At 41.2% G+C, this 24,025-nt stretch overlaps 1 long non-coding RNA gene across 1 annotated transcript; it reads right to left on the minus strand.

The window, feature by feature from the left end:
• Positions 1–5,647: 5,647 nt before the first annotated feature.
• On the minus strand, positions 5,648–23,392 carry LOC149441588 (uncharacterized). Its single transcript, XR_016307325.1, has 2 exons — positions 23,273–23,392; positions 5,648–10,003 (listed from the first exon to the last, which is right to left on the minus strand). It is a non-coding gene; the product is annotated as an uncharacterized LOC149441588 (long non-coding RNA).
• Between the last annotated feature and the right edge of the window lie 633 nt (positions 23,393–24,025).

The raw sequence follows: 24,025 nt of genomic DNA on the forward strand, positions 1-24,025 counted from the left end.
CCCACTACCTAAACAGCTATGGCCAGCATCCTACAGGAAGAAGGGTCAGCCGCACTATGGAGGATGATGAATATAGTGTATATTTATTGATCCATCGGACACACAAAACACCAAGTCATGAATAAAGGACCTGTTAATGCGTTTCACACGATCTCGTGCTTAATAATAACAAAGAAAACAACAAAAGTGCTGTCTTATATAGGTATTAGTTGAAAATTTCCATTTTAAGCAGGAGATATTACGGTGGGCAGCTGACCCTTCTTCCTGTTGCATCATGTGTGGTGGCGAGCCAGAGCCTGCACCTGTCGTGGATTGATCTGGATTGTTTGCTTGAGCTGTATACCTCTGTTCTTTGGATATGGCCAGCCTCCTAGCAAGAGAATTGTTATGATCTCATTTACCGGGAACTGCAGGTAACTGTATTTGTTGTAATAGATGCTACACCTTTTGTTTCACTTACCCACTTTGGTCCACCTAAGGAAATTAGCTTAACAAACATCTGAGAAAAATCGGGTATTGTTAGGGTCATCACCCTAGGGCAGGGGTCTTCAAATTTTCCAAGCAAAGGACCAGTTTACTGTCCTTAAGCCTTTATGGGGTCCAGACTGTGGCCAGTGGGAGTAGAAAATGCCCCAGTATCAGTGCTTCTTCATTGGTTTTAAAGGGAGGAATAGTGCCCCATTGTTGGTATCAGTGAGATGAATGATGCCCCACTGATGTGTCGCATCATTAGTGTGAGTTGGTGGAATACTGTCCCATAATTGGTGACAGTTGGTGTAATAATGCCCCAAGTCTAAGATAAGGGCAAGCAAAGGGCCATATTCAACCCCGGAAAGCAGTTTGGAGACCACTGCCATAGTGCAAGTTAATTCTATGCTTGATCTCACAAACAGGTAAAGGCAGATCCTGTTACCAATACAGACTGCCCAAACCCTTCTTGCATTACCCTCCTCCTCCTTGACTTGAATAGGGGGGGACCTAAAATTTAACCATGTGTGAACCCCATCCATGTACAGCTACAGTCAACATCATTGTAAGAGAGGACTTACAACCCAATTTCCAGGGAACCACAAGTATCTGTACATGGGCATGTGCACAGGGTGTGCCGGATGTGCTTAATCACCCTGTTCATATTAGCATTATTGCTCTGTGTGGCGGTGGGAAGATGGGAAAGTTCTCCCACTGTATGGCTCTCCTTGTAAGAGGAGTGTGGAAGCATTTCTCTCTCTCTGAATCTGCAGGCAGGAAGACAATGTGCCAGTGGGGCAGAGTGCCACAAGGAAGGGTGTGTGTGTGTGTCTGTCTGTATGTATGTATGTATGTGTGTGAGTATATATATATATATATATATATATATATATATGGGTTTAACCTTTGGTGTGCACACCCTAATGCAATAGGTTGCGCACACCACACAAATTCATTCAAGACCATGTTGCAAAATTGAATACACGCTAATGAAATTCTTAGGAGCAAAGCTAAATTTTAGACAATCAAATCCTAATTAACAAGAATTCAACTACAGGTGAGTCTAATTATTCATTAAACAGGTGTCCAGCAGACAGTTGGTTATTAAAGGGCGTTACTTAAAGAAAACCCCTTCCAATTTCATGCTGTCAGCAATGGCACCACATGGAAGCAAAATGTCACAAGGCCTCAAAAAATAATTTCTTTACACAAGAAAGGTAAAGGGCAGTAAGATCAGCAAAGCTTTACTTATCAGTCAGAATACTGTAGCAAAAGTGATACAAAATTTTAACAAAGATGGAACTGCAACCATCTCACAGAGATGTCCAGGCTGTCCATGGAAGTTAACACCTTGTCAGGAGCGTCTTCTGATGAGAAGTGTTGAAGAAAATCACCAAGCAAGTTCACTGAAGTTAGCTATAGAAGTAGAAAGTCAAACTGGGGTGATTGTTTCCCCTGACAGAATATGGCGTACACTACAGAAGAATGGCATGCGTGGGTGTTGGTTCAGCTTAGAAATTGCCCCATTACCTGATAGTACTGTACTTAGTATTGTGTGAATAACTAGATACGGTACCATGGGAATTATTAACAAAAACTGGAGAGTGCAAAATCTGGTGCAGCTCTACATAGAAACCAATCAGCTTCCAGGTTTTAATGGCAAAGCGTAATTGAACAAGATTAAGTGAGAAGCTGATTGGCTACCAGGCACAGCTGCACCAGATTCTGAGCATTCCAGTTTAAGTAAATCTCCCCTTATATATCATCTGTACCTGAGATGTAAGAATAGGCTGTACTCACCCAGAACAAGTAGCTTGTCACCCTCTTTCTGAATTCTGTGAGGAACTGAATTCTCCTTTTTATGACTTTTTATGATGTTTGCTGCCTTATTTCTGGTGCACTTTTATGACCGTCTCAACTAAGACAAATGCGCTCATTACAATTTATAGGCAAACACCTTTTCTACTGTACGTTGTCCAGCATATTCACATAATCTTTGGCAGTGTCTTTGTTAGTAAAATTGTTTCATTTAATTTCATTTATTACCAGTTACTTAGTTAGTCTGGCTGAAAAAAAGACAAAAGTCCATCCAGTTCAACCATTAAAAAAAAAATTAAAAAAAATTGGAGGAACTTGATTGGTCCAACTCCTGAAAAACAACCCCACACCATAATCCACCCTCCACAAAGCCTTACACTTGGCAAGTACCATTCTCCTGGCAACTGCCAAACCCAGACACCTCCGTCAGATTGCCAGACAGAGAAGTGTGATTCATCACTCCAGAGAACACGTCTCCACTGCTCTAGAGTCCAGTGGCGGCGTGCTTTACACCACTACATTCAATGCTTTGCATTGCACTTGGTGATGAAAGGCTTGGATACAGCTGCTCGGTCATGGAAACCCATTCCATGAAGCTGTTGCTGTGCTCATCTAATGGCCACATGAAGTTTGGAGGTCTTTAGCTATTGGCTCTGCAGACAGTTGGCGACTTCTGAGCACTCTGCGCTTCAGCATGCTCTGATACCACTTTGTAATTTTATGTGGCCTACCACTTGGTGGCTGAGTTGCTGTTGTTTCCAGCTGCTTCCATTTTGTTATAATACCACTAGTAGTTGACCGTGGAATATTTAGTAGCAAAGAAATTTCCCGAATGGACTAAATGCACAGGTGGCATCCTATCACAGTACCATGCTTGAATTCACTGAGCTCCTCAGAGCGACCCATTCTTTCACAAATGTTTGCATGCCTAGGTGTTTGATTTTATACAGTATTGTGTATGTACACCGTGAACGCACCACACCATGAATGTAAGGGCGAGAGCAAAAATTCTAGTGTCTGACCTCCTATGTAACTCTAACTCTAAACTGATAACCTGTAAAGTCTTTTTATCTGCCTCCCATCCAGAAACGTACCAGTACATGACTAGCTAGGAAGGGTGATATCTTGGTCATCGCTGGAGCTGAAGCAATGACTGAGGGATCAGTGTTTCTAGCCAAAGCTGGTAAAAGTAATCCAAGTGGCTAGAAAGCTACTGGATTACTTTTTACAGGCTGCGGAAGGGGGTCCCGGTGACACCACTAGCACTCCACTAATCAGGCGTCCCCAGCGCACGGAGTCTAAGTCCCAGAGTACTTGTTCACCAGGGCCCCTGATGGTGGGGATGGACTTGGAGTACCTCGGGACCAGGTCGTGCCTACTGAGGATACCCGTCAGTGGTAGGGGTGTTCGCCAGGGGCTCCCACGGGAGAGAGCCTGATATGAGGAGGTCTGGAGACCCCGTTTAGAGAGGGATGGATGGCTGAGCAAGTGCAGAGTCAGGCAAGCCGGGTCGGTAACGGGGAGGACGGTACAGTACAAGGCAGCGGGCAGAGAATAGTCGGGTCACACGCCAGGTCAGCAACAGCAGGTCAGATCCAATAGGGGGCATTCAGGAGAGAGGTCAGGCAAAGCAAGGGTCTGGGCAGGAGAATACAGCAGTGGTCAGGTACAATCCGGGTCAGCAACTTACAGGTTCAGGTTACAGGATGCAGGACAAGGATAAGCCCAGAAGGCACCGAATGACAGCTCAGGGCCGTTTAAATATCGCGCCCTGTGCTACCATTGGTGCCCAGCGGGCGGATTTCAAATTCGCGCGCCGCGGCCGGTCCGGACCTAGAGCTCGCGTCCCTGCACAGGGCGGCATACTGCGCCTGCGCCGGGACCATCGCGGCGGGGATCGAGGAGATCCCTGACAGCTACATCCCACAGAATGAACACTTATATAAGGAACAAAAATAAGGCACTGTGTTAAAATATCCCACATTGATTAAAAAAAACATGTAATTTATTGAGATCCATTAAAAGGTGGATATAATATACCACCAAATGTATACATCATAACATATTACAAAATATTCAACATAAAATTCATCAGATAATTTGGCATCAGCAATAGCATGTCCCACCAGTAGAAGCCAACGCATTTCGCAGTTCACATCTGCTTCAGGGACACTGTGGACCACCTAAGAAAGATAGAATGCTTTACAGTACAATACAGTGATACAAATATGACAATGATTCTTATGATGTTCATCAAGATTTACAGCTTACAATGATATTGAGTTTTTCTTGGGGGGTATATTGTGGAAATTACATATTGGTTTGTCCCTCTTGATGTCCCTTCTTTTCCCTAGTCAGTTTTTACCTATATGGATATGGTTGGATATTGAGTGTGTAGCATTGCTGAGAGAACATATCAATTGGGGGTTGAGCTGTTGAATGGTTGGTCCACTATTCTTTTTATCATAGTATGAATTTAGGATAAGGAAGGGGGTCAAATTTGTATTCTGATAGGTTTTTGTAATGTCCTTTGAAGAGATGTATCTATACACATTGAACTTTTGCCCTAATCATATATTAAACTTTATATCTATGTATAGGAGCTGTTTGCGATCCCTTAGATTTTATGGTATTATTCTGACTATGGTTACCTTTGTAATGCATTACAGCAGAAGACTGGCGGTTGTTGGTTGCCTTCACCTCTCTCTCCCACCTCTGGCCCAGGCCCTGGCTTTCCTCTTCCTCTCCTATCCAGGGGCTAGGGTTGAGAGGTGTCTCAAATTAACAGACCCTGCCCCTATCCAAAAATGCAGCAGCTCAAAAAAACATGGATGTGAACATGCAAAAAGCACTAAAAAATGCATTGGTGTGATTGGAGCCTTAATGGATCTCAATAAACTGAAGTCAGTGTGCTAAAACATCACACATTTTTGTTCCTTGTATAAGTGTTTAATATACTGTAGTTTGTCACCATTCCACAGGCATGCACAATTTCAAAGTGTGACATGTTATGTAATTATTTATTCGGGGTAACATCATCTTTTCTAAATTATATTGTGTTTGTGTGCACTAAAGTTCAGTTTTTTCCCTGAAAATTTGCCATTGATAAATAGCTGCACAAATATTGTATGATATAAAAAATTGCAACAAAGACCATTTTATTCTTCAGGGCCTCTACTTTCAGAAATTTATATAATAGTTTTCTAGCAAAAAATGCTGATTTTAAAATGTATGGGAGAAATGTCAGAACTTGCCAGGGCAGATGATATACACAATGAGAATTTAAAGCACAGTGAGGAAGTCTGTCTGATAAACACATAAAAAGAACATTATATAAAAGAACACACAATCACGTACTTCATAACTTAAAGTGCAATTTTATTGAAATTATTTCTAATAATTTCTAAAGACTGATAATGTTCTTAATGATTTTATAATCACATTATAAAGGCCCACCTGGTCATAAAATTATACAAGCTAAAAATAACTCCTTGAAGTGAATAGAAAAACACATTTTTTTAACTCATAGAACCAAAAAACCTCCCAAAATATTTTAGAGGATACAAAACTGACTTTAAAGGCACCATTAAAGTACGTTATGCTTGCATCTTAAAGCAAAACTCCAGCCAATGTATACATACAGTATATATTTCGATTTTTCATTTTGAATGCATTTGTCAGGACCTGGATCACCTGCTGGTGGCACTGTGCTTCCCAAAGCAGAAGGTTGTAGTTTGTGTGTCCACCAGTGGGTGTCTACCAGCAGCCAGCCGATCCCAATAATCAGTTTACACCTGATGCTGGCTGCTAGGTAGGGTATTTAGATCCTTCCCTATGAGTGCCTTTCGCTCCAGTGTTGCTTGCTGCCAGATACTGCTAGGTTGTTTAGTTAGGTATTTTATGTTTGCTGGTGTTTGGATGGATTTTTTTTTTTTTACTGTAAATAAATCTTACTTCCCAGATTCAAAACCCATGATGCAGAAACTGCGAGTGGCAGGTTTTTGCTATATTTGCAAACTGTTCCAAAAGTAATACAAAAATGGGCATAACTTTTTTATTAACTTATGTAGTTATTTCAAATGTTGGTTAAGTAACTCTTCCTCTATAGTAACTCTTCTTTTTTATTGCCGGTAAATGAAAGATTTCTATCAGAAGCAACCTGCTGTCATTGCGTTCTTGATGAAGGAGAGATGTCTGACATTGGTATCCTACTACTACACGGTTTGTCTTGCATGCTGATTCCCACTTCTTTAAACTCCTTTATCCATCTGTGCCCATTGCTTTTGTCAATGGTGTCATCTCCATAAACATTCTGTAGCCTTCTGTGGATGTTGGACAGCCCGCACCCCTCTTTTGGCAAAAATTCAATGATGGCACGTTGCTTCTGCTGAATCCATTATTTACCTGCAGTGAGGAAAAGGAAGTGTTACTTTACCAACATGCGAAATTCAAATGCCCTACTGTAGGTAAGTTATTAAAAAGGCTATGCCCACTTTTGCATTACTTTCAGTACAAACCTTGTACAACTTTCATTACCGTCCAACTGAGTCTAGCATAGTACATAAACCCTGACGAGGGGGTGACTCACAAAGCACTTCTTTTTTACCAGTTTATTTAATTAAACTATATATGACTCTTTGAACATTGGTGTGCTGATCTTACTGCTTTCTATATAGTTGAGGTTTTTATTCATGTCTGTGTCCCCCATTGAAGAGATTTTCTCCATCTCCTGTCCTTAGGAATCCTATACAAGTAATGTAAGGGAATGGTTATCATCGGTACTTGTAGTCCAGACACCAATAAAAACATTTCTAGAAATTCTAGCTTTTCTCCAAGGGATTGAAGAGATTTGCCATCAAATGGCAATGACATCATGTGATGGTCTCCAACCATCTTTGCTGTATCCGGACCGAAATAAACATTTTTGGCTGGAGTTGGGCTTCAAAGACTTCTTGAATCTATTCTCTAGACAGATAAATACAGCGAGTATCAGATTTTTGTTGGGCTTTCCATACAGCTATTTGTAGAGATTCAAAATAATTTATAAAATGAATTCATTTATACAAAAAATACATCTTTATTTTAATTAGAGATATGTTTAATGATCATAAAGAGATTAGTCCATACATAATTATTTCTTTTATGTTGAAATTCTACAGTTCTGTACTCCAAGTGTATCCAGTACATCTCTGCAATACACTTTAATTTCCCCATGTTACATACCTTTTAAAATTCCTGCAAGCACAAAAAAAATCTGTTGATGTGCCAGGAATGTATTGAATTTCTTTTTGTGGGCTGAAAATGTACCATTTTTTTTTCTGCCAGCATAGTGTAGATAAAGGACCCTTTTTTGCTGTGTGTAGACTGTGGTCTCTCTGCATAGGTCCACCACCTCCTGTGAGTCAGAGCCATGGCTTTCCAATCAGAATAGACATGATCTTGGCTGATTGCAGAGCTATAGGCCTGACTCATCAGGGGTTGCATCAGACCTTTGCAGAGAGACTACTGCTTCACCACAGCGACCAAGTGTTCTTCCTTGGAGCATGCTGGCAGGGGTCATGCTTTATTACTCAGGCCATGGCTGCTCTTTAAAGAACACTCACTGTAAGGGCTCAGTCTCAGCAGTCTAATCTGCTGAGGTGCATTTAATGCAATTTGGTCAATGAGTGAAATGTTGCGTATTAACTTGTGTCAAATTACTGCATTCCATTCAGCCGAATAGGCTGTCTAATCCACCATAATGCATCTAAAATCTTACTTGCTGCATTGTTGTGCCTTGCAATGTCATTCAAAGTGAATAGCACCAGATCACACCAAAGCACATAATGTTTTACCATGCATTGTCATAATGAGCAAGGTAACATGTCCATTGCTGGAGCACAATTTTTGTGAAGACTTAGTATACCTTTTATTTTATGCACATAGCATGTATTTAATTATATGTAATTGTGCTTTAACTTTAGAACTAAATGAAATCCTCTCTCAAGATTTTGCTCTATGTTTCCAGACAGGAACCATCTGACCTTGTGGGCCCACGGACAGTTGTACCCTTCCATAGTTGCATGGGCAGGATGAAAAGAAGATGATGGTGTGAAATTTAATCCCCAAAAGTCAATGCAGAAACTTTTTGGTGGCAGGGACCTAAAAATGTACAGTTATCCCTTATTTTCAACTTTAGGGGTTTGCTTCCTGGACTGGGCAAGGGAAGGAGAGCAGATCTAGAAAAGAAGAGTAGTCCTTCAGGTGCAAAAACACAAGCAAAAACATGTTAAACCTTGGCATCACTCATTTAAAGGCACTTCTATTGAATATGGCCAAAAACACTTGAACATGCTTAGAAAAAAGGCTTATGCACCTTTTGAAAGTAGGGCATAGAGCGCAGGGCAACTAAGCATACAAGTGCAGGCAGACTTGATGGACTGCTCAGTCTTTTTCTGCCATCACTTTTCTATGTTTCAGTGTGAATGGGAACAATTAGAAAGAATGGGATTCTGCATGTTGAACATAGTCAGGTGTAGGGAGGCAAGCTTTCCTGATCACTTCACCAAGGATGAAGGTGATGGTAAATCAAAAATTTTGAGTTGCCACCAGAACAGGAATAGAGAGGAAATCTTCGAATGGGACACTAGTCCCTTAACAGCTGTTTACGAGAGGATATCCCTCACAATGGAAAGATATCTTCTTAGTTTATGTTGCATCTAAAGGACTGGAAGTAAGGGAAAATCTCCCTAATGAGAAATGAATGACAAAAAAACAGACTGCAGCTTTAAACCTCCACCACTGTACCCATAATTTAAAAAGTGCTTTGGCTTTAGGTATAATTAGTGACATTATTCAAGAAGTTCAAACTAGCAGGAAAAGTTAAAGGACAGCTGATCTTTCAGAGAAAGTGCAGCTATCTTTTTAACCTAAACCAGTGATCTACAATAGCCCCCCCTTACTGAACCTGATGGATTAAAGCATGGGACTGAAATTTTCTTTCCCCCTGGGCAACCAATCTCCATTGACTTCTAAGGGGCTGCCTGCTGATCTTGAAAATGTTTGACAATGGTGCCCATGTAACTTTATTGATATCAAATAGGCAGGCATGACCACAGGATTAAAGAAAGTTGTTCCCCTTCCAACTTTTATACCGTACACACTTACTCAGCATATTACCCACCAAAATGTGTGTATGTGCGCATTTCAATGTGTATGTGTAAAGGGAAACAAAGATCTGAGGTCTTGTTTTAGGAATACATTTGAATCTCCCAAAGAGAGTCAAAAGCGGAAACATAAGTTTTGGTTTGATTTACCCTTGAAAGACTCAAAGAAGACCCTTTATGTGTATTGATCATGTTAAGGGTCCCATTTCTGATCAGAACTTCATTGAAGGGATACGTGAAAAGGTTAACAGTTAATAAACCATATGAAACGGAAATCAGCAATTTTGTGGGAAAGTGGCATGCATAACCACTTTAGAAATGCAACCTGATGAATCTCTAAAATCTAGTAATATCATCTGATTCCTCAAACTAGTATTCATAAGTCACTGATTCCTAACCAACAGGCTGCACTCCCAAAGAAAGTGATCCATGCCGTAACATTTGTAGGTGTCAGGTTCTCTTTAATATTCCGGTGTAGCTTTGACTTCTGTGGCTGTATAGGGTGGTGGCTGAACAGGAAATTCAGGAAAAGCTTCAGGCTTTTTCATTCCATCATTCGGAATCACATACACCTTGAGAAAAAACAAAACATAAAAGTGATCAAGAAGTTCCCTCAAAAGGTAGGTCCATCCAACATTGATATTTTCTTGGGATAGGAACTGGCAAGTTTGGTTACCTGCTGTCTTCTCTGGAAGAAACCAGAATCCAAAGAGCTTTCCCTGAGGCGCCAACCCTCTTTTAGTGCTACTTAAACCTGCGTGTTGAATGAAAGAAATCTAACAGATTCCATCATCCAATGCTAACAGAGCAGATGAACAAAATCTCTCTGTATGGCTATCATACTCTCACAGACAGGGCTGCAGGCTCTCAGAATACTCAAACAGTGCCTGAACCTGATTGGATATAAGTGTTGTTCTACTAATAATTTTCCTCCCAGCACCTTTGATTTTGATGGATACATTTTGGAGAAATTGCCAACCCTGTTCACTAAGCCTTTTCTGACACTTTTTTCCATGTAAAAATCAGTTTTTTTATGCTAGAAAAATTACTAAGCATCCCCAAACATTACATATGTTTTTTTAAAGCAGAGGTCCTGCAGAACAAAATGCTGGGTGTCACAGTTTTTTAAGCCACACAGTATTTGTGCAGCATTTTTTTAAAAAGTAATTTAGAAACAAATTCTTGTTATGTTAATGCACAAAAACACAATATAATACCCACTTGTTTGGTAAAATATAAAAGATAATGTTACGCCAAGTAAATAGATACCAAATATGTCACGCTTTAAAATCATGTGCAGATGCAAGGACGACAAGCTACGTAAGTTTTATTATTCATAGGTGACACTTTAAAAATCTTTACAGGTTACCATTTTAGATTTACACAGGAAGTCTTGTGCTAGAATTACTGCCCATGATCTGATGTTCGCAGTAATACCTCACGTCTGAGATTGCTGTTTATGCACAAGCAAGAGGGTATGGGGGCGCCTTAATATTTGTTTTAATTATTTAATTATTTGTAATGTTTACTTTGTACATTTACAGTTTTTTTTAATCACTTTTATTGTTACCACAGGGAATATTTATATTCCCTGTGACAGCAATAGGCAGTAACTGGTACTCTTTACTGAAAGATCTGGGATCTATTAGACTCCAGATCTCTCCTCTGCCCCACAAATCTTTGGATCTAACCAAGATCAGTATTATCCGATACTTTTTTCAAACCACTAAGGGTTTGTTTACATCCGGCAAAACCAGAAGTGATGAAATACGGTACGCATCACTTCCACCTTCCTAGAACATAGAGATGATCTGAGCCATTCCAGTCTCCAAACAGCCCTATGGTCAGCTGTGGTCCCCCGATGGGGCTGGAGAGTCACGGAAGGAAGTGGAAAGGGGAACGTTCCATCCAGCTGCTTGTTAAAGCAATCCAGAGGCTAATTAGCCACTCAAGAAAACTGACCACCAGCTGAAAAAAAACTATTCTGGTATGATGCCTGCAGCTGAACGCCCAGCTATGTACCTGTATGTGGTTAAAAAAGACAACAACAGGGGAACTGGAATTGGAACCTCAACAGAAAACCTTTCCACTTCAGTGGCCTTTAGCTAGCTGAGATTTTAGCTTGCTGAAGCCTTAAGGTTTGCTGTAAAACTGAAAAGCGGGACAGGCTTGAATGTTATGGCGGAAGACCATACTAAAGAAGGGGACACCAAGGCCCTGATTCACTATTGGGCGTGGGCGCATATTTATGGGCTTAAGCCCAATTTTCATGGGCGTCGTTAATTTTTTACCCTGCAACCTAATTCACTATTGAGCAGAGCCCATAAGCAGATGCCCAATCTAATTCACAAAAAGACACACGCCCGAAATCAGACTCACAAAACAGACTTGCTAAGAAGCAAGTCTAAAACCATGAAAAATCACTGCAGAGACATGTTCACTTAGAAATTTGCTTTGCCAAATATCAGGACTTCACTTTAAACAATATCTGCTATTTCCAAAAAAATTAAGAATGTGTTAAAAATCGTTTTTTTCAAGGAAATCGACACAGTAAAAATCTAGAAGCCCGTGCAGTGTCTTTGGCAGATACAACTGAGCATGTGCAGAACACATTTTAGACCTCTGCCATGGGCGTTTGCTTTTTAGCCACTGACTAATAGTGAATCTTACTGTGCATTCCTCTGAGAGCCGGCACTCGGTCGTGACTACTGTGTTTAATAAACAGCACTCAGCATATCTTCATGTAATCTAACTAGATTTCCTTAGTTCTAGTGATTCTGTTTTTGTTTCTTATACTTTATAATTATTTCTGTAATGATTTTACTTATTTCAAAGGTCTAGATAATATTTATTTTGACAGCTGAATGTAAAAATAAAGGTCCGCAATAAAAAAAAAAAAAAAAAAAAAAACAGCGTGGGTCCCCCCTCTCATCCTTACCAAGCCCTTCAGGTCTGGTATGGATATTAAGGGGGAACTCCACGCTGAAATTTAAAAAAAAAACAGCGTGGGTCCCCCTCAATATCCATACCAGACCCTTATCCGAGCATGCAGCCCGGCAGGTCAGAAAACCTGAACCATACCAGGCCACGTGCCCTCAACATGGGGGGGTGCTTTGGGGCAGGGGGGGCTCCCCCCCCAAAGCACCTTGTCCCCATGTTGATGAGGACAAGGGCCTCTTCCCCACAACCCTGGCCGGTGGTTGTGGGGGTCTGCGGGCGGGGGGCTTATCAGAATCTGGAAGCCCCCTTTAACAAGGGGGCCCCCAGATCCCGCCCCCCCTACGTGAAGGAGTCTGCGGTACATGCTCCCGCAGACTCCTTCACAAAAAAAAAAGTGTGGTGTAAAAAAAACACAGTACAGGGTCCCCCCCCTTTTCTGACCTGCCGGGCTGCATGCTCGGATAAGGGTCTGGTATGGATATTGAGGGGGACCCACGCTGTTTTTTTTTTAATTTCAGCGTGGAGTTCCCCCTTAATATCCATACCAGATCCGAAGGGCTTGGTACAGATGGGAGGGGGGACCCCACGCTTTTTTTTTATTATTTCTGCAATAAAGGGAATTATTTTACATTCAGCTGTCAGTGGGGAACCCCGCTGACAGCTGAAACATTAACACATGGCTGTCGCTCCTACAATCCCAAATGATATGTTATCAACTCATGTGGCGTTTTAGTAGTGAAAACCAATGCAGCGCTCATGTTTCAGCTGTCGGCGGAGTTCCCCACTGACAGTTGAATGTCAAAGTATTGCAGGGAATTATAAACAGTGTTTTAAATAACCGGCGTGGGGTATTCCCTCCCAACCATACTAAGCCCTTCGGGTCTCGTATGGACAGGAAAGGGGGGGGGGGACGAGCGAGCGCCCCCCCCCCCTCCTGAACCATACCAGGCCACATGCCCATACCAAATTATTCAAACATTTGTAAACAGAACAATGAACTGAAATGGTTTGGCATTTGTACCCCAAATATGACGTTCCCTGAGGCGTTGGTAAACCGAGGTACGCCTGTATTAGTATTCCAATCCTTTGTATTGGGATACATAGAACCAACATACATCTGAATTGGCAACATACCACAACATTTGTGTCACATTGGAGATATCTGGCTAGTTACACTGACCTTGCCCAGGGACCTAGTATTGATTCACAGCACAGAAATACAGGCTGGGTTAGCAATGTAGCTCCGTGGATTAGTGGTTAGCACTACTGCCTCACAACTCTAGGGTTGTCGGTTTGAATCCCAACCATGGCAAGGAAGTAGCATGATCTCCATGTGTGGCTGTCTTCAAATAGATGTTCTGGCAACATCTTTGCTTTCTGTCTAAATGATCCCTAAAATGTGAATTAGAATGAGGCCTTGTCTGTTGAAACACCTTCAAAGCTGCACCTTATGTGAATGTCATACAATAGGATAAGGTAAGGGCCTGAATCACTAATAGATTTGATAATGATGGTTTACACTCCACCCACTTTTGTGAAGGATTTGGCAAGCAAAGAGCTGACAGAGAGAGAGAAGAGCGAGCCAGTGAGCGAGATATACATACTGAAGAGTGATAAAGAGAGACATTCAGAAGAGTGAGCGAGAGAGAAAAGACTTGGTTGGTGAATCCACACATCAAACTTGTCACAAATCCTGGTGTGCATTTTTCCCCCAAATGCATAGCAGACCCTTATCCCAGCAGGCAGGTACCGCACGCCTTCAAAGATTTATTTCCTTTGTTGATTTTCCTGCTTCGCTCACACTATATACAATTGAAAATTACTCTTTAAGTTGCCAATTTTACTGTGTTTTCTAGAGAATTACTAACTAGTTGTGTTTTCAATTGTGTGTAGCATTGCGATTTCTATTTGAGTCTAGATGTTAAATTGCTAATAAATGGCCACAATTCTCAAATACCTTTGAACTCTCGCTGCAACAAATGGCGTTTGTTAATACACTCACATTCACATTCATTATATCCAATATCAGGTACGATGTCAATGCACAAATCGCACCTGAAATTGCACACCCTGGATGTGACTTGTCATGTGATTGGCATGGCCAGCAGCTTGCTCTTTGCATGGCAAATTGCACACAATGATACTGGGGGCCAACACCACTGTCACATCTAATCCGATGCGGCAATTGCCTAACTTACAGTGAAGTTGCACGAGTTCACAATCCAATTGGATGTGAACAGAGCCTACAGTGGCCAATAGGGTGCGACTTGGTCTACGATTTGCAAGTCGCCTGTCATGCCAATTGCATGGCAATCGCAAACAATGTTACTGGGGGCCACCCGGTCACATTAAAGCAGATTTCTAAGTGGTGTTATTGACATTACAGTCACATCATGTGACTTGCATAGAAGTTGCATGATTTCAAAGTCGGGGTACATGGTGATTTCAAGTGCAATTTGCAAGACATCCGACACCGATCTCTCAGCAAATTGCATGAAAAGTAGTGTATTCATTACTCTATTATTACTTGCGGCTCCGACCAAGTTTGAACCACAACAATATGAACGCTACAATAGCGTGCACATTTAGTGGGACTTGGCATGTGATTTGCACAACATGCAAGTTGTAAATCGTCTGCAAAGTCGCACCCTATTGTCTGCTATTAGAGCAGTGTTTCTCAACTCCAGTCCTCATGGACCCCCAACAGGTCATGTTTTCAGGATTTCCATTATTTTGCACAGGTGATTTGATCAGTTTCACTGCCTTAGTAATTACCACAGCTGTTTCATCTGAGGGAAATCCTGAAAACATGACCTGTTGGGGGTCCATGAGGACTGGAGTTGAGAAACACTGTATTAGAGCGACCATATGGGTGTATTTCAAACACTGATTTCTTAAGTAGTACATGTTCTACTTTAGTGGCAATTTGCATAGAGATCTGTGTCAGATGTTTTTGAAAATTGCAGTGAAATGGTCAACATTACTGTAAGTCGCATGATTTGTAAATCCGCTTTGCCCAGAGTGTAATGTTTGGTGATGTTTGAGTTCTGGAGTGTTTCGCCAGTTGATGGGAAATTCACCATACTAGTCAAATCGATTTGTCATTTTCAGTATTGCATACAAGATGTGGTCATGTGACTGTCTTAACTCATGGGAGAATCTGGAGGGAATTGTGACCATAGTAGCAATAAAGGTTCCAATTGGGGTTCCCTTTCACATCCCTGCTCAATGTTCTGTTGTATGCTGCCCACGTACATTTCACTGTATATTTCTTTCTGATTTGTGGGGCCTGTATACCAAGGGTTAATGCAGGTAGGAAGAGGATTCATCAGGTGAAAACACTTTCACTGACCAACTTAAGGTCAGTGGTGGGTGTGGCTTCATTGGGTGTGGGGCCTTGTTTGGCGCGCTCCAAATACAACCTAGCTTATATAAAGATGTGCAGTAGTGAGTGATTTGGCCTGTTACTAGGCCGGGTGGTTTGTGACTAAGTCCTTGCATGGTGTGGTTTGGGGGAAGAAGAGATTTTGTGCTGAATTGCCCCAGACACCACTCAGGCTGTGTTTGGAAGTGGGCTGGAAATGGTTGCATATTTTTGGCCTTGTAAAGTGTGTTTGTGTGTTATTGCACAATGATTGTGTTTTTTCTCTTTGCATTGAAAGCCTCACACATGTCAATCGTTTTGTTTAAAATCTGCTCTTGTTTTAATTTTGCTTGCTTATTTAGACTCCAATGCATTTTTCTGACAAACCTGCTGACAAATGTATGTGTAGGGGATTTGTAGAGGTGGGAGGGGATTTGTAGAGGTGGGAGGGTTTTTTCACATGCTTTGTTTTCTTTATATTTTGATGTGTAGACTTTTTTTTGTGAATGGATCTTCATACTAAGTGATTGTGTAAGTAAATCTTATGTGCACGAAAATGTTACTTGATTCATCTTCCCCTTTGTTTCCTGCTATAACCTGAGCACACACAGTTCACTAGAAGTATCTTTAGATTGTAAGCTCTTATGAGCAGGAGTGTTTTATTTTCGCCACATCAATGCTATTCTTTTTGTGACTCACCAAGATATTGACTATACCTACTTGTTCCTGCTGACCAAATAAATGAAGATATATTTGATTAATAAATGTTGGACTGTTGTTTTTGTGTTTATTTTATGTTCAATATATGACCAACCTTAATAGTTACTTTGTATACTTACAAGCTACATTTGAGTAGATTATATAAGAGTGTGAATATGCAAGTGGGTGCAAACTGGCTTTTTCAAAAACAAAACAAAAAAAAAAGAACCAGTTTGCACCACAATATTATGTACCAATGAATACGTCACATTCACTGTGCAGCCAGCTACAGGTGTTCTACAATTCGATTTACAGTTATAAAAAAGTCCACACTGTGTTGATTTTTGGCCTTTGGAAACCAATATATATATTAGCCAAGGTTAAACAAATCACTAAGTAACACACATTCACGAAAGCTATCATAGCCGCGCATACAAATGCGCGATAGGGTACAAAATTGCGCGATCGCATACGAATAAGCGCCGAATAGGTGTACCCCATGGCGCACGAGCGGCTGTCCTCCCAGAAGTCCGTCATCACGTGCGCGCGCACCCGGAAGTGGTTGTGGGGAGTGTCAGTGGATGAGGAGTGGTTGGCGGTTTGCTGTGTGTCGTATATTTTGAGAACTCTAGTGGAATTTGGACATGGCGAGAGCACAGTTTTCAACTGAGGAGATGATCCTTATATGTAAAGTAAGTGTGGCCATTGCAAATATGTTTATAACATGTGAGGGACAGGTAATTGTGATTTTGTGGGTGGGGCCTAGCAGAATCTCACTTGGTGCACATGCTACTTATCTGTACATTAGCTCCTGGGTATTGATGGGTCAATTATATTAACCACTTGCCTACTGGGTACTCATACCCCCTTCCTGTCCTGGCCAATTTTCATCTTTCTGCACTGTTACCCTTTGAATGACAATTGTGCGGTCATGCCACATTGTACCCATCTTAAATTTAGATCATTTTTTTCACACAAATAGAGCTTTCTTTGGGTGGTATTGACTTGCTGCTGTGTGTTTTACTTTTTGCTCGATAAACAACAAAATAGCTCATAATGAATAAAAGTCTGTTTATATTATAACATTTGGTAAACTGGTAATTTAGCAACACTGATGTGCGTTGATGAGGCAGCAGTGGGGGGTGGCACTGCTGGCCACAGGTGGGCGGAACTGTTGGGTGGCACTGGTGGGCACTGATCATCGGGGCCGACCCCTGCTTTGATAACTGCTGGTTCTTGGCAGTACTTTCCAAACATTCTGACAGCGTGATGAAAGTGCAGCCAAGACCCAGCAAATGCATTTCCCTGTGATCAGCGTGTCATTGGACGTGGCTGATCACATGGTAAAAAGCCGCTGTGATTGGCTTTTACCATATGACGTGATCAGCTGTGTTCTTAGGACACAGCAATCACGGAGAGCTCGTTCTGCCAGGATGTCATATGACGCCCTCCCAGAGCTGCCTGGATGCAGTGTAGCGTTATTCGGCTATCTGCGGTCGCCAAATAGGAAACCAGCTAGGCCTTCATGGCTAATCTTTGAATATCTGGACATGTATACTGCGTATAATGCATTACATTCTACAATGTGTTGGTGTACACGGTATCACAGTGTGCAATGTGTAGCTCTATCCTGCATGATAGTGTACAGTGCATCACAGTCTACAATGTGTGGGTGTACACGGTATTACATTGTATTACAGTCTACAATGTGTGGGTGTACACGGTATTACATTGTACAGTGTATTACAGTGTGCAATGCGCTGTACACTGCAGTGTGCACTAAAGCATTTTACACTCATGCACTGTACACACTAATGCATTTGACATTTCTAGTGTGCAATGCGTTAGTGTGCAATGCCTTGGACAGTACAATGCATTTGCAGTATTGGTGTATGTTTATTAAGCACAGATAATTACTCTAATTTTAGTTACAAGGAGAAGTCTTCTCTGTCCCCCTGTTTATGAGGTGGAGGACAACTGTTTTCCGAAGAAGAGAGGAGACTTTTTTTCAAGGAGATCTGTATAGATTTCCAGAGATATGTGTAGATGGTTGAGGGGCTGCATGTGATCTCCGGAGATAATTGTGATTAATGATCACCTGAGTTAAACCAGTGAATGAAAAGTGTCAAAAAACATGGATTGAAAATAATCTGCACTGACCACTGTGCTTTGTCAAGCCACATATTGGCACATTCTGGTGTCACACAGATGCGATGTGAAATTTGCAGTGTTTTCTGTGCAAGCGCTGCACCGCATCACAACCGCAACCCCTTCATGCTACCTGCTGCGGCTTTCTAGGTGAAGTTACCAACACACCAAAATTGGTACACAAAGCGTATTGCGATTTGCCAAATTGGATGGCATGCCTATTCACACCCATGTGCATACCCTGAAAAAGGGTCCTGCACATTTTTGGCCCAGATGCGGTGCAATTTGAGGTGTGCAAAATGTTTGTCTCTAATTGCAACGCACACAAATTGCATGTGATTTGCCCAGGAGTGCGGTGTTAGACCACAATGCATGTATGTGAAGCCAGAATAAAAGGATGTGTATTTTGTCTACTTTTACTTGCGCATGTTAACATTATGTAAGTGCGTTATTCTTCTGTTTAACATGCTATAGAAATGCAACATGCATTTGGATGTAGTGTTTTTGTATGTGCATTTTGGAAGTATTCTAAACACACATTGACCCTAGGGCCACACCATATCTTATGCAGGCCATAGATAGGTCGAAAATCGGCCGATTTTTCGGCCGAAAATAAAATCGGCTGATTTTCGGATCGTTAGTGGGCTATTTGTTCGGCCATTTTTCGGTATTTTGGCAGATTTTTTTTTTTCGGTAAAGTTGGAAAAAAAAACGGCCGAATTTGCCGATCGGCCGATTTTCGCGGCAATGATGGGCAACTCGGCCGATTTTTTACTGATAAAAAATCTGCACATGAGCAGTGACCTGCAAGAGGAAGACAAAAAGAAGAAGAGGATGAAGAAGAAGAAGAGGATGATGATGAAGAAGAGGATGATGATGAAGAAGAAGAGGATGATGATGATGATGAAGAAGAAGATGAGGATGATGATGAAGAAGAGGATGATGATGAAGAAGAGGATGATGATGAAGATGATGATGATGATGATGAAGAAGAAGAGGATGATGAAGAAGAAGAAGAAGAGGATGATGATGAAGAAGAAGAAGAGGATGATGATGAAGAAGAAGAAGAAGAGGATGAAGAAGAAGAGGATGATGAAGAAGAAGAAGAAGAGGATGATGATAAAGAAGAAGAAGAAGAAGAAGAAGAAGAAGAGGAAGAAGAGGGATGAAAAATGAGAGGAATTCCAGTATGGCAAAAAGTGTCCCTGCAGAGAGCTCCGCTATTTCTTTGACAGTTCTTTGACATTTACAGCGGTTGCAACATTGTATCTATTTGTTTCTGAATAAAAACATCTGTATCCTATATGGATACAAATACATTGTTGCAACCGCTATAAATGTCAAAGAACTGTCAAAGAAATAGCGGAGCTCTCTGCAGGGACACTTTTTGCTGGCTGTAGACGGGATGAAAATCGGACGATTTTTTTTTACCATTGCTGGTAACGTCGGCCGCTTGAACAACCGATTTTTCATTTTTTAAAAGAAAAATCGGCCGTTTTTCTCCCCGTCTATGGCCTGCATAAGCATTAGTGTGCCTGGGGGAGGGGGGGACCTTGGGCCTTTTCAAACACAGTAGATGCTCCAAGAATGTTTCCTTGAACTCTTGAAATGGTTAAAAAGGAAAGACACTCTAGATAGCCTGCACTGAGAATTGACTGTCATGATGACGTGTCAATGATTATTTGCTCTCATTTTTCAGGAGTGGTACTGCTTGCGGTTGAAGCTGGTAGAAATCCACCTTCACGTCCTCCACTCACCTTCACTTGTGGCCAGTGGATATTTTGTGGCCGCAGGCAAGAATTGGCATCGAGGACCTGCATAATGACCCTGGCATGCCAGAGGTGGTTTGGAAGCAGCATAGCAATTTGACCATCCCTTTCCTCTATGTTGGTTTTAGGGGTGCAGGATTGCTTCTCGTTCGTGAACGGACTGTCGCCGGATATCAGAGTCCCCATATTTTCAAGATATGTTTTAGCCATGTTGGCTTATTTTTATGTTATTTTCCAAGTGTGTCGCACCTAACCGCACAGTAGTGTGGTGCCATGCGTATTTGTGGCTGTGAATGGAGCTGTTTTTAATAGACGTGTGTAGGTGCAACAACGTTTTCATCATGGTACCTGCGCACATCTACATAGGGCATTGCATTTCTTTGCTGTGCTGGAAAATGTGTGTTCTTGCATGCTTTTCTGCACCACCAATGGTGTGAACAAGTCCTAAGGGCCGGTTCACACTATAGAAACAGTCTAGATGTGTTCCTGATGGATTTTTTTCATGCCCTTTTGGCATGCATGTTTAGTGTGTTCCAGTACATTTTGGATGCGTTTTGGACATGTTTACATTGCATTTTTGTATCCCTTCCACTTATTTTTTTCTATTTTCTTTGTATTCAATGTAGTTAGGGACATGTGCGTTTTAGTACATTCAAGGACGTTTCAATGTGTTCCAGTACAGTTCTGTGCAGAAACAATGCAGCGTGGTCAGCTTTGTTTACAGCACCTGCAATGCACTGAAAATGCAAGCGCTGATGTGAACTATGACATTGACAACCACATAACCTTCTTTCTGTGCGTTTGTGATGCCGAAAAAGCAACTGAAACACATGTAGTGTGAACTGGCCTTAAAGGTTATTAGAGGTCAGGGAACGGGACTGACCAGGAATTGTGAATTCAATCAGACTGAGATACAATCAGCAATCGTATAATAATGTGAGATCTGAGCTGTAGCTGATAGAAAATGAGACACATTCACTTGATCAGTAAATAGTTAAAGAGTGGGGCGATGATCCATAGATTTGCATATGGGACAGGTGATGACGGGGTGGGGGAGGGGGTCAAGTTGTATAAGGAGACAGATTTAAAAGAGAAAAATGTTACAATGAAATATACACGACATGAAACTTGCACATTTCCTAACTGGCAGAAGAACAATACATAGGTAACATTCATCCACTTTCTAGTCATTAGGCAAAATCATAATTGATTGATCAATATTCCTGGCACTGACACAACCCAGAAAATTGATCTCCATTTTTTAGGATGTAGCCATGACTGGGATTAGAACCCATGACCCAAGTGCTGTAAGTTCTAAGCTCTAACCACTAAACCACTGTGGGAGACAGTTTGAGCTATAATGTAGAATAATTACATTGTTTAAAAATGATAGAGCGAGCGCTGGTCAAATGATATAGACTACTAAAATGGTATTACACAAGATAAATATAACCACGAACAGTAGTGCATGAACTCGTGAAAGGTCATCCACCCTTGTGACAGTGTACTACACTATTGAGCACCTTTCTGGCTCCTGTGGCTGAGCTAATTCCTCCCCAGGACCATTTGGGCACCCACCCTGATGGATGGATTGAGCTGGATGGCTAACCCATAGCTGCCAGCATACCGCTGCACCCCCAGATGTGTGATGTGTATAACCCATGCACATTAATACTTTTGTTCTGGTGAGTGTAGACCAGTCCCAAGGGTGGTTTACCTTTCACGAGTTCATGCACTACTGTCCGTCACGGAGAGACCACACGTGCCATTCATAGGCACTCTCTGAGTTGGTACTCTCACACGAAGGACATTCCATTATTCAGGAATGATTCTATGAACTTATTTTAGCACCATTTACATCATTGTTGCAATTCTTTGCACTTTTTGGTTTTTACATGCGTTCATTATTGATCACATGCATTTATAGAGCTGCACTTGTCTTTAACATAGAATAGTTACGTGATTAAAGAGAATGAAGATATATAATTATATTGGGAAATTAGAAGTATATAAATTATTTGAGATATAAGTGTGAAAATGTTTAACATTTGAATACAGAATGTATGACATTCATTAGTAAATGCATTAGTTTCCTGATCATTTTGGAGAAACAGCAAAAAAATAAAATAAAAAAAATAGGAAATTCTAATACAGGTGTACTATTTATTACATTCTAAGGATTCTCTTTTGCTATCAGAAAAACGCCAATATTAATAAAGCCCGCGCTTTATTAACATATCCGGTATTGCACCTAAAAATGTGCCAGACGGGATACCACATTTACTAATAGCAAAGTAGTCAGTAGACGCTCGTTAATGAGTTTCCTAGACGCTGGTCAGACGACTGATTGATTGACCTGAGTCTGCCTGAATGGTCAGTCTCTGCTAGTACACTCACATCTTAGTGAATCAAGGCCCAAGTGACAGTCCAAGTGGTTTGTTTTACACTTTTTCAGAAACACAAAAAACACAAAAAATGCCAGAGAACCTTGTACACCAAGGAAATTGCAGAAAAACATCTGTTTGTCCTAGTTACCAACTAATCTCAGGTCAGTTCCTGACTAACAGGGTACCACCTATGAGGTTCCCCAAAACCAACAGCCAGCAATTTACCTTTTAGTGTTTTGTCAGCAATCAGCCTTATCACATAGCAGCAGGCTCCAACAGCACAAATAGCCAGAGAAAAAAGAAAAGAAAGCCCTCTGGACAGCTGGCTACCAGATAAGATGTAGATCTAAGTATGGAGGCTATATCCCAATCATAGCTCTACAAATCTTTGGGAACATGACTTCTTAAAATTCTGAGGAAACAAAAACATAAACCCTGGAGCCCCTCATGCGCAAGTAAGAAACCTAGGTGAAACATATACAGTACACCATCCAAAATCTTGAGTCAGTGCCTCACACTCCATATGTCTCTTACCTGGGGGGCGGTTGCTTTTGCTGCAGAAATGGACCAGCATCCAAAAACAGAGATAATAAGGGTTAAGAAGAACAGGAGTACATTCGTGATCAGCAGAAGAGCGAGAACTACATAAACGCCTTCCTGTAAACACAAAAACAAGTACATAAAAAATTCAGTAGTTACCCCTACAAGATTTAACATTGCTTTTTAGGGTTAGAATTAAGTGTTAAGGATTTTGTTGGGTAGGAGTCAAGTTTTAAAGTGTACACTATGTATAGGTAAAATCAAAACAATACATGCACATTTATCTGGGGTTTGTTTCTTTACAAATGCTGAAAGTGCAGAAGAACGCCTGTTGACCCTGCCAGAAACCAGATGAGCTCCTCACTTTCTGTGCGATCTGCCTTCACTGCACTGAAATCCAATGGAAATCTTATGGAGATGAGGAGTGGGGGAGATTTTCCGTAGTCCAAATCAGGTGCAAGCATCCTAAGGTGACAAAGCTGCTCCTCCAGAGATAGAGTACAATTAGTGAGCGTTGTCACCTTAGGACAAATGTATTGCTGGTAGGATCCCCAGGTGAAAATAAAGAAGACAAATGCAAACACTACATTTCAGAACTTGTAAGCTACAATACATTACATTGTTTGTTCTTGGGTTTAGATACACTTTTAGAGGTAAAAGCACAAATGAACCTTAAAAAAATGTTTTTAATACATTTTGACTCCTAGCCAAGCAATAGTGTGGTGAGGGGTTAAAATCTCTATCATG

Source organism: Staurois parvus, unplaced genomic scaffold (genome assembly GCF_062004578.1).
Source record: "Staurois parvus isolate SC_StPar_1 unplaced genomic scaffold, SC_StPar_1.0 ptg000970l, whole genome shotgun sequence".
NCBI lineage: Eukaryota > Metazoa > Chordata > Amphibia > Anura > Ranidae > Staurois > Staurois parvus.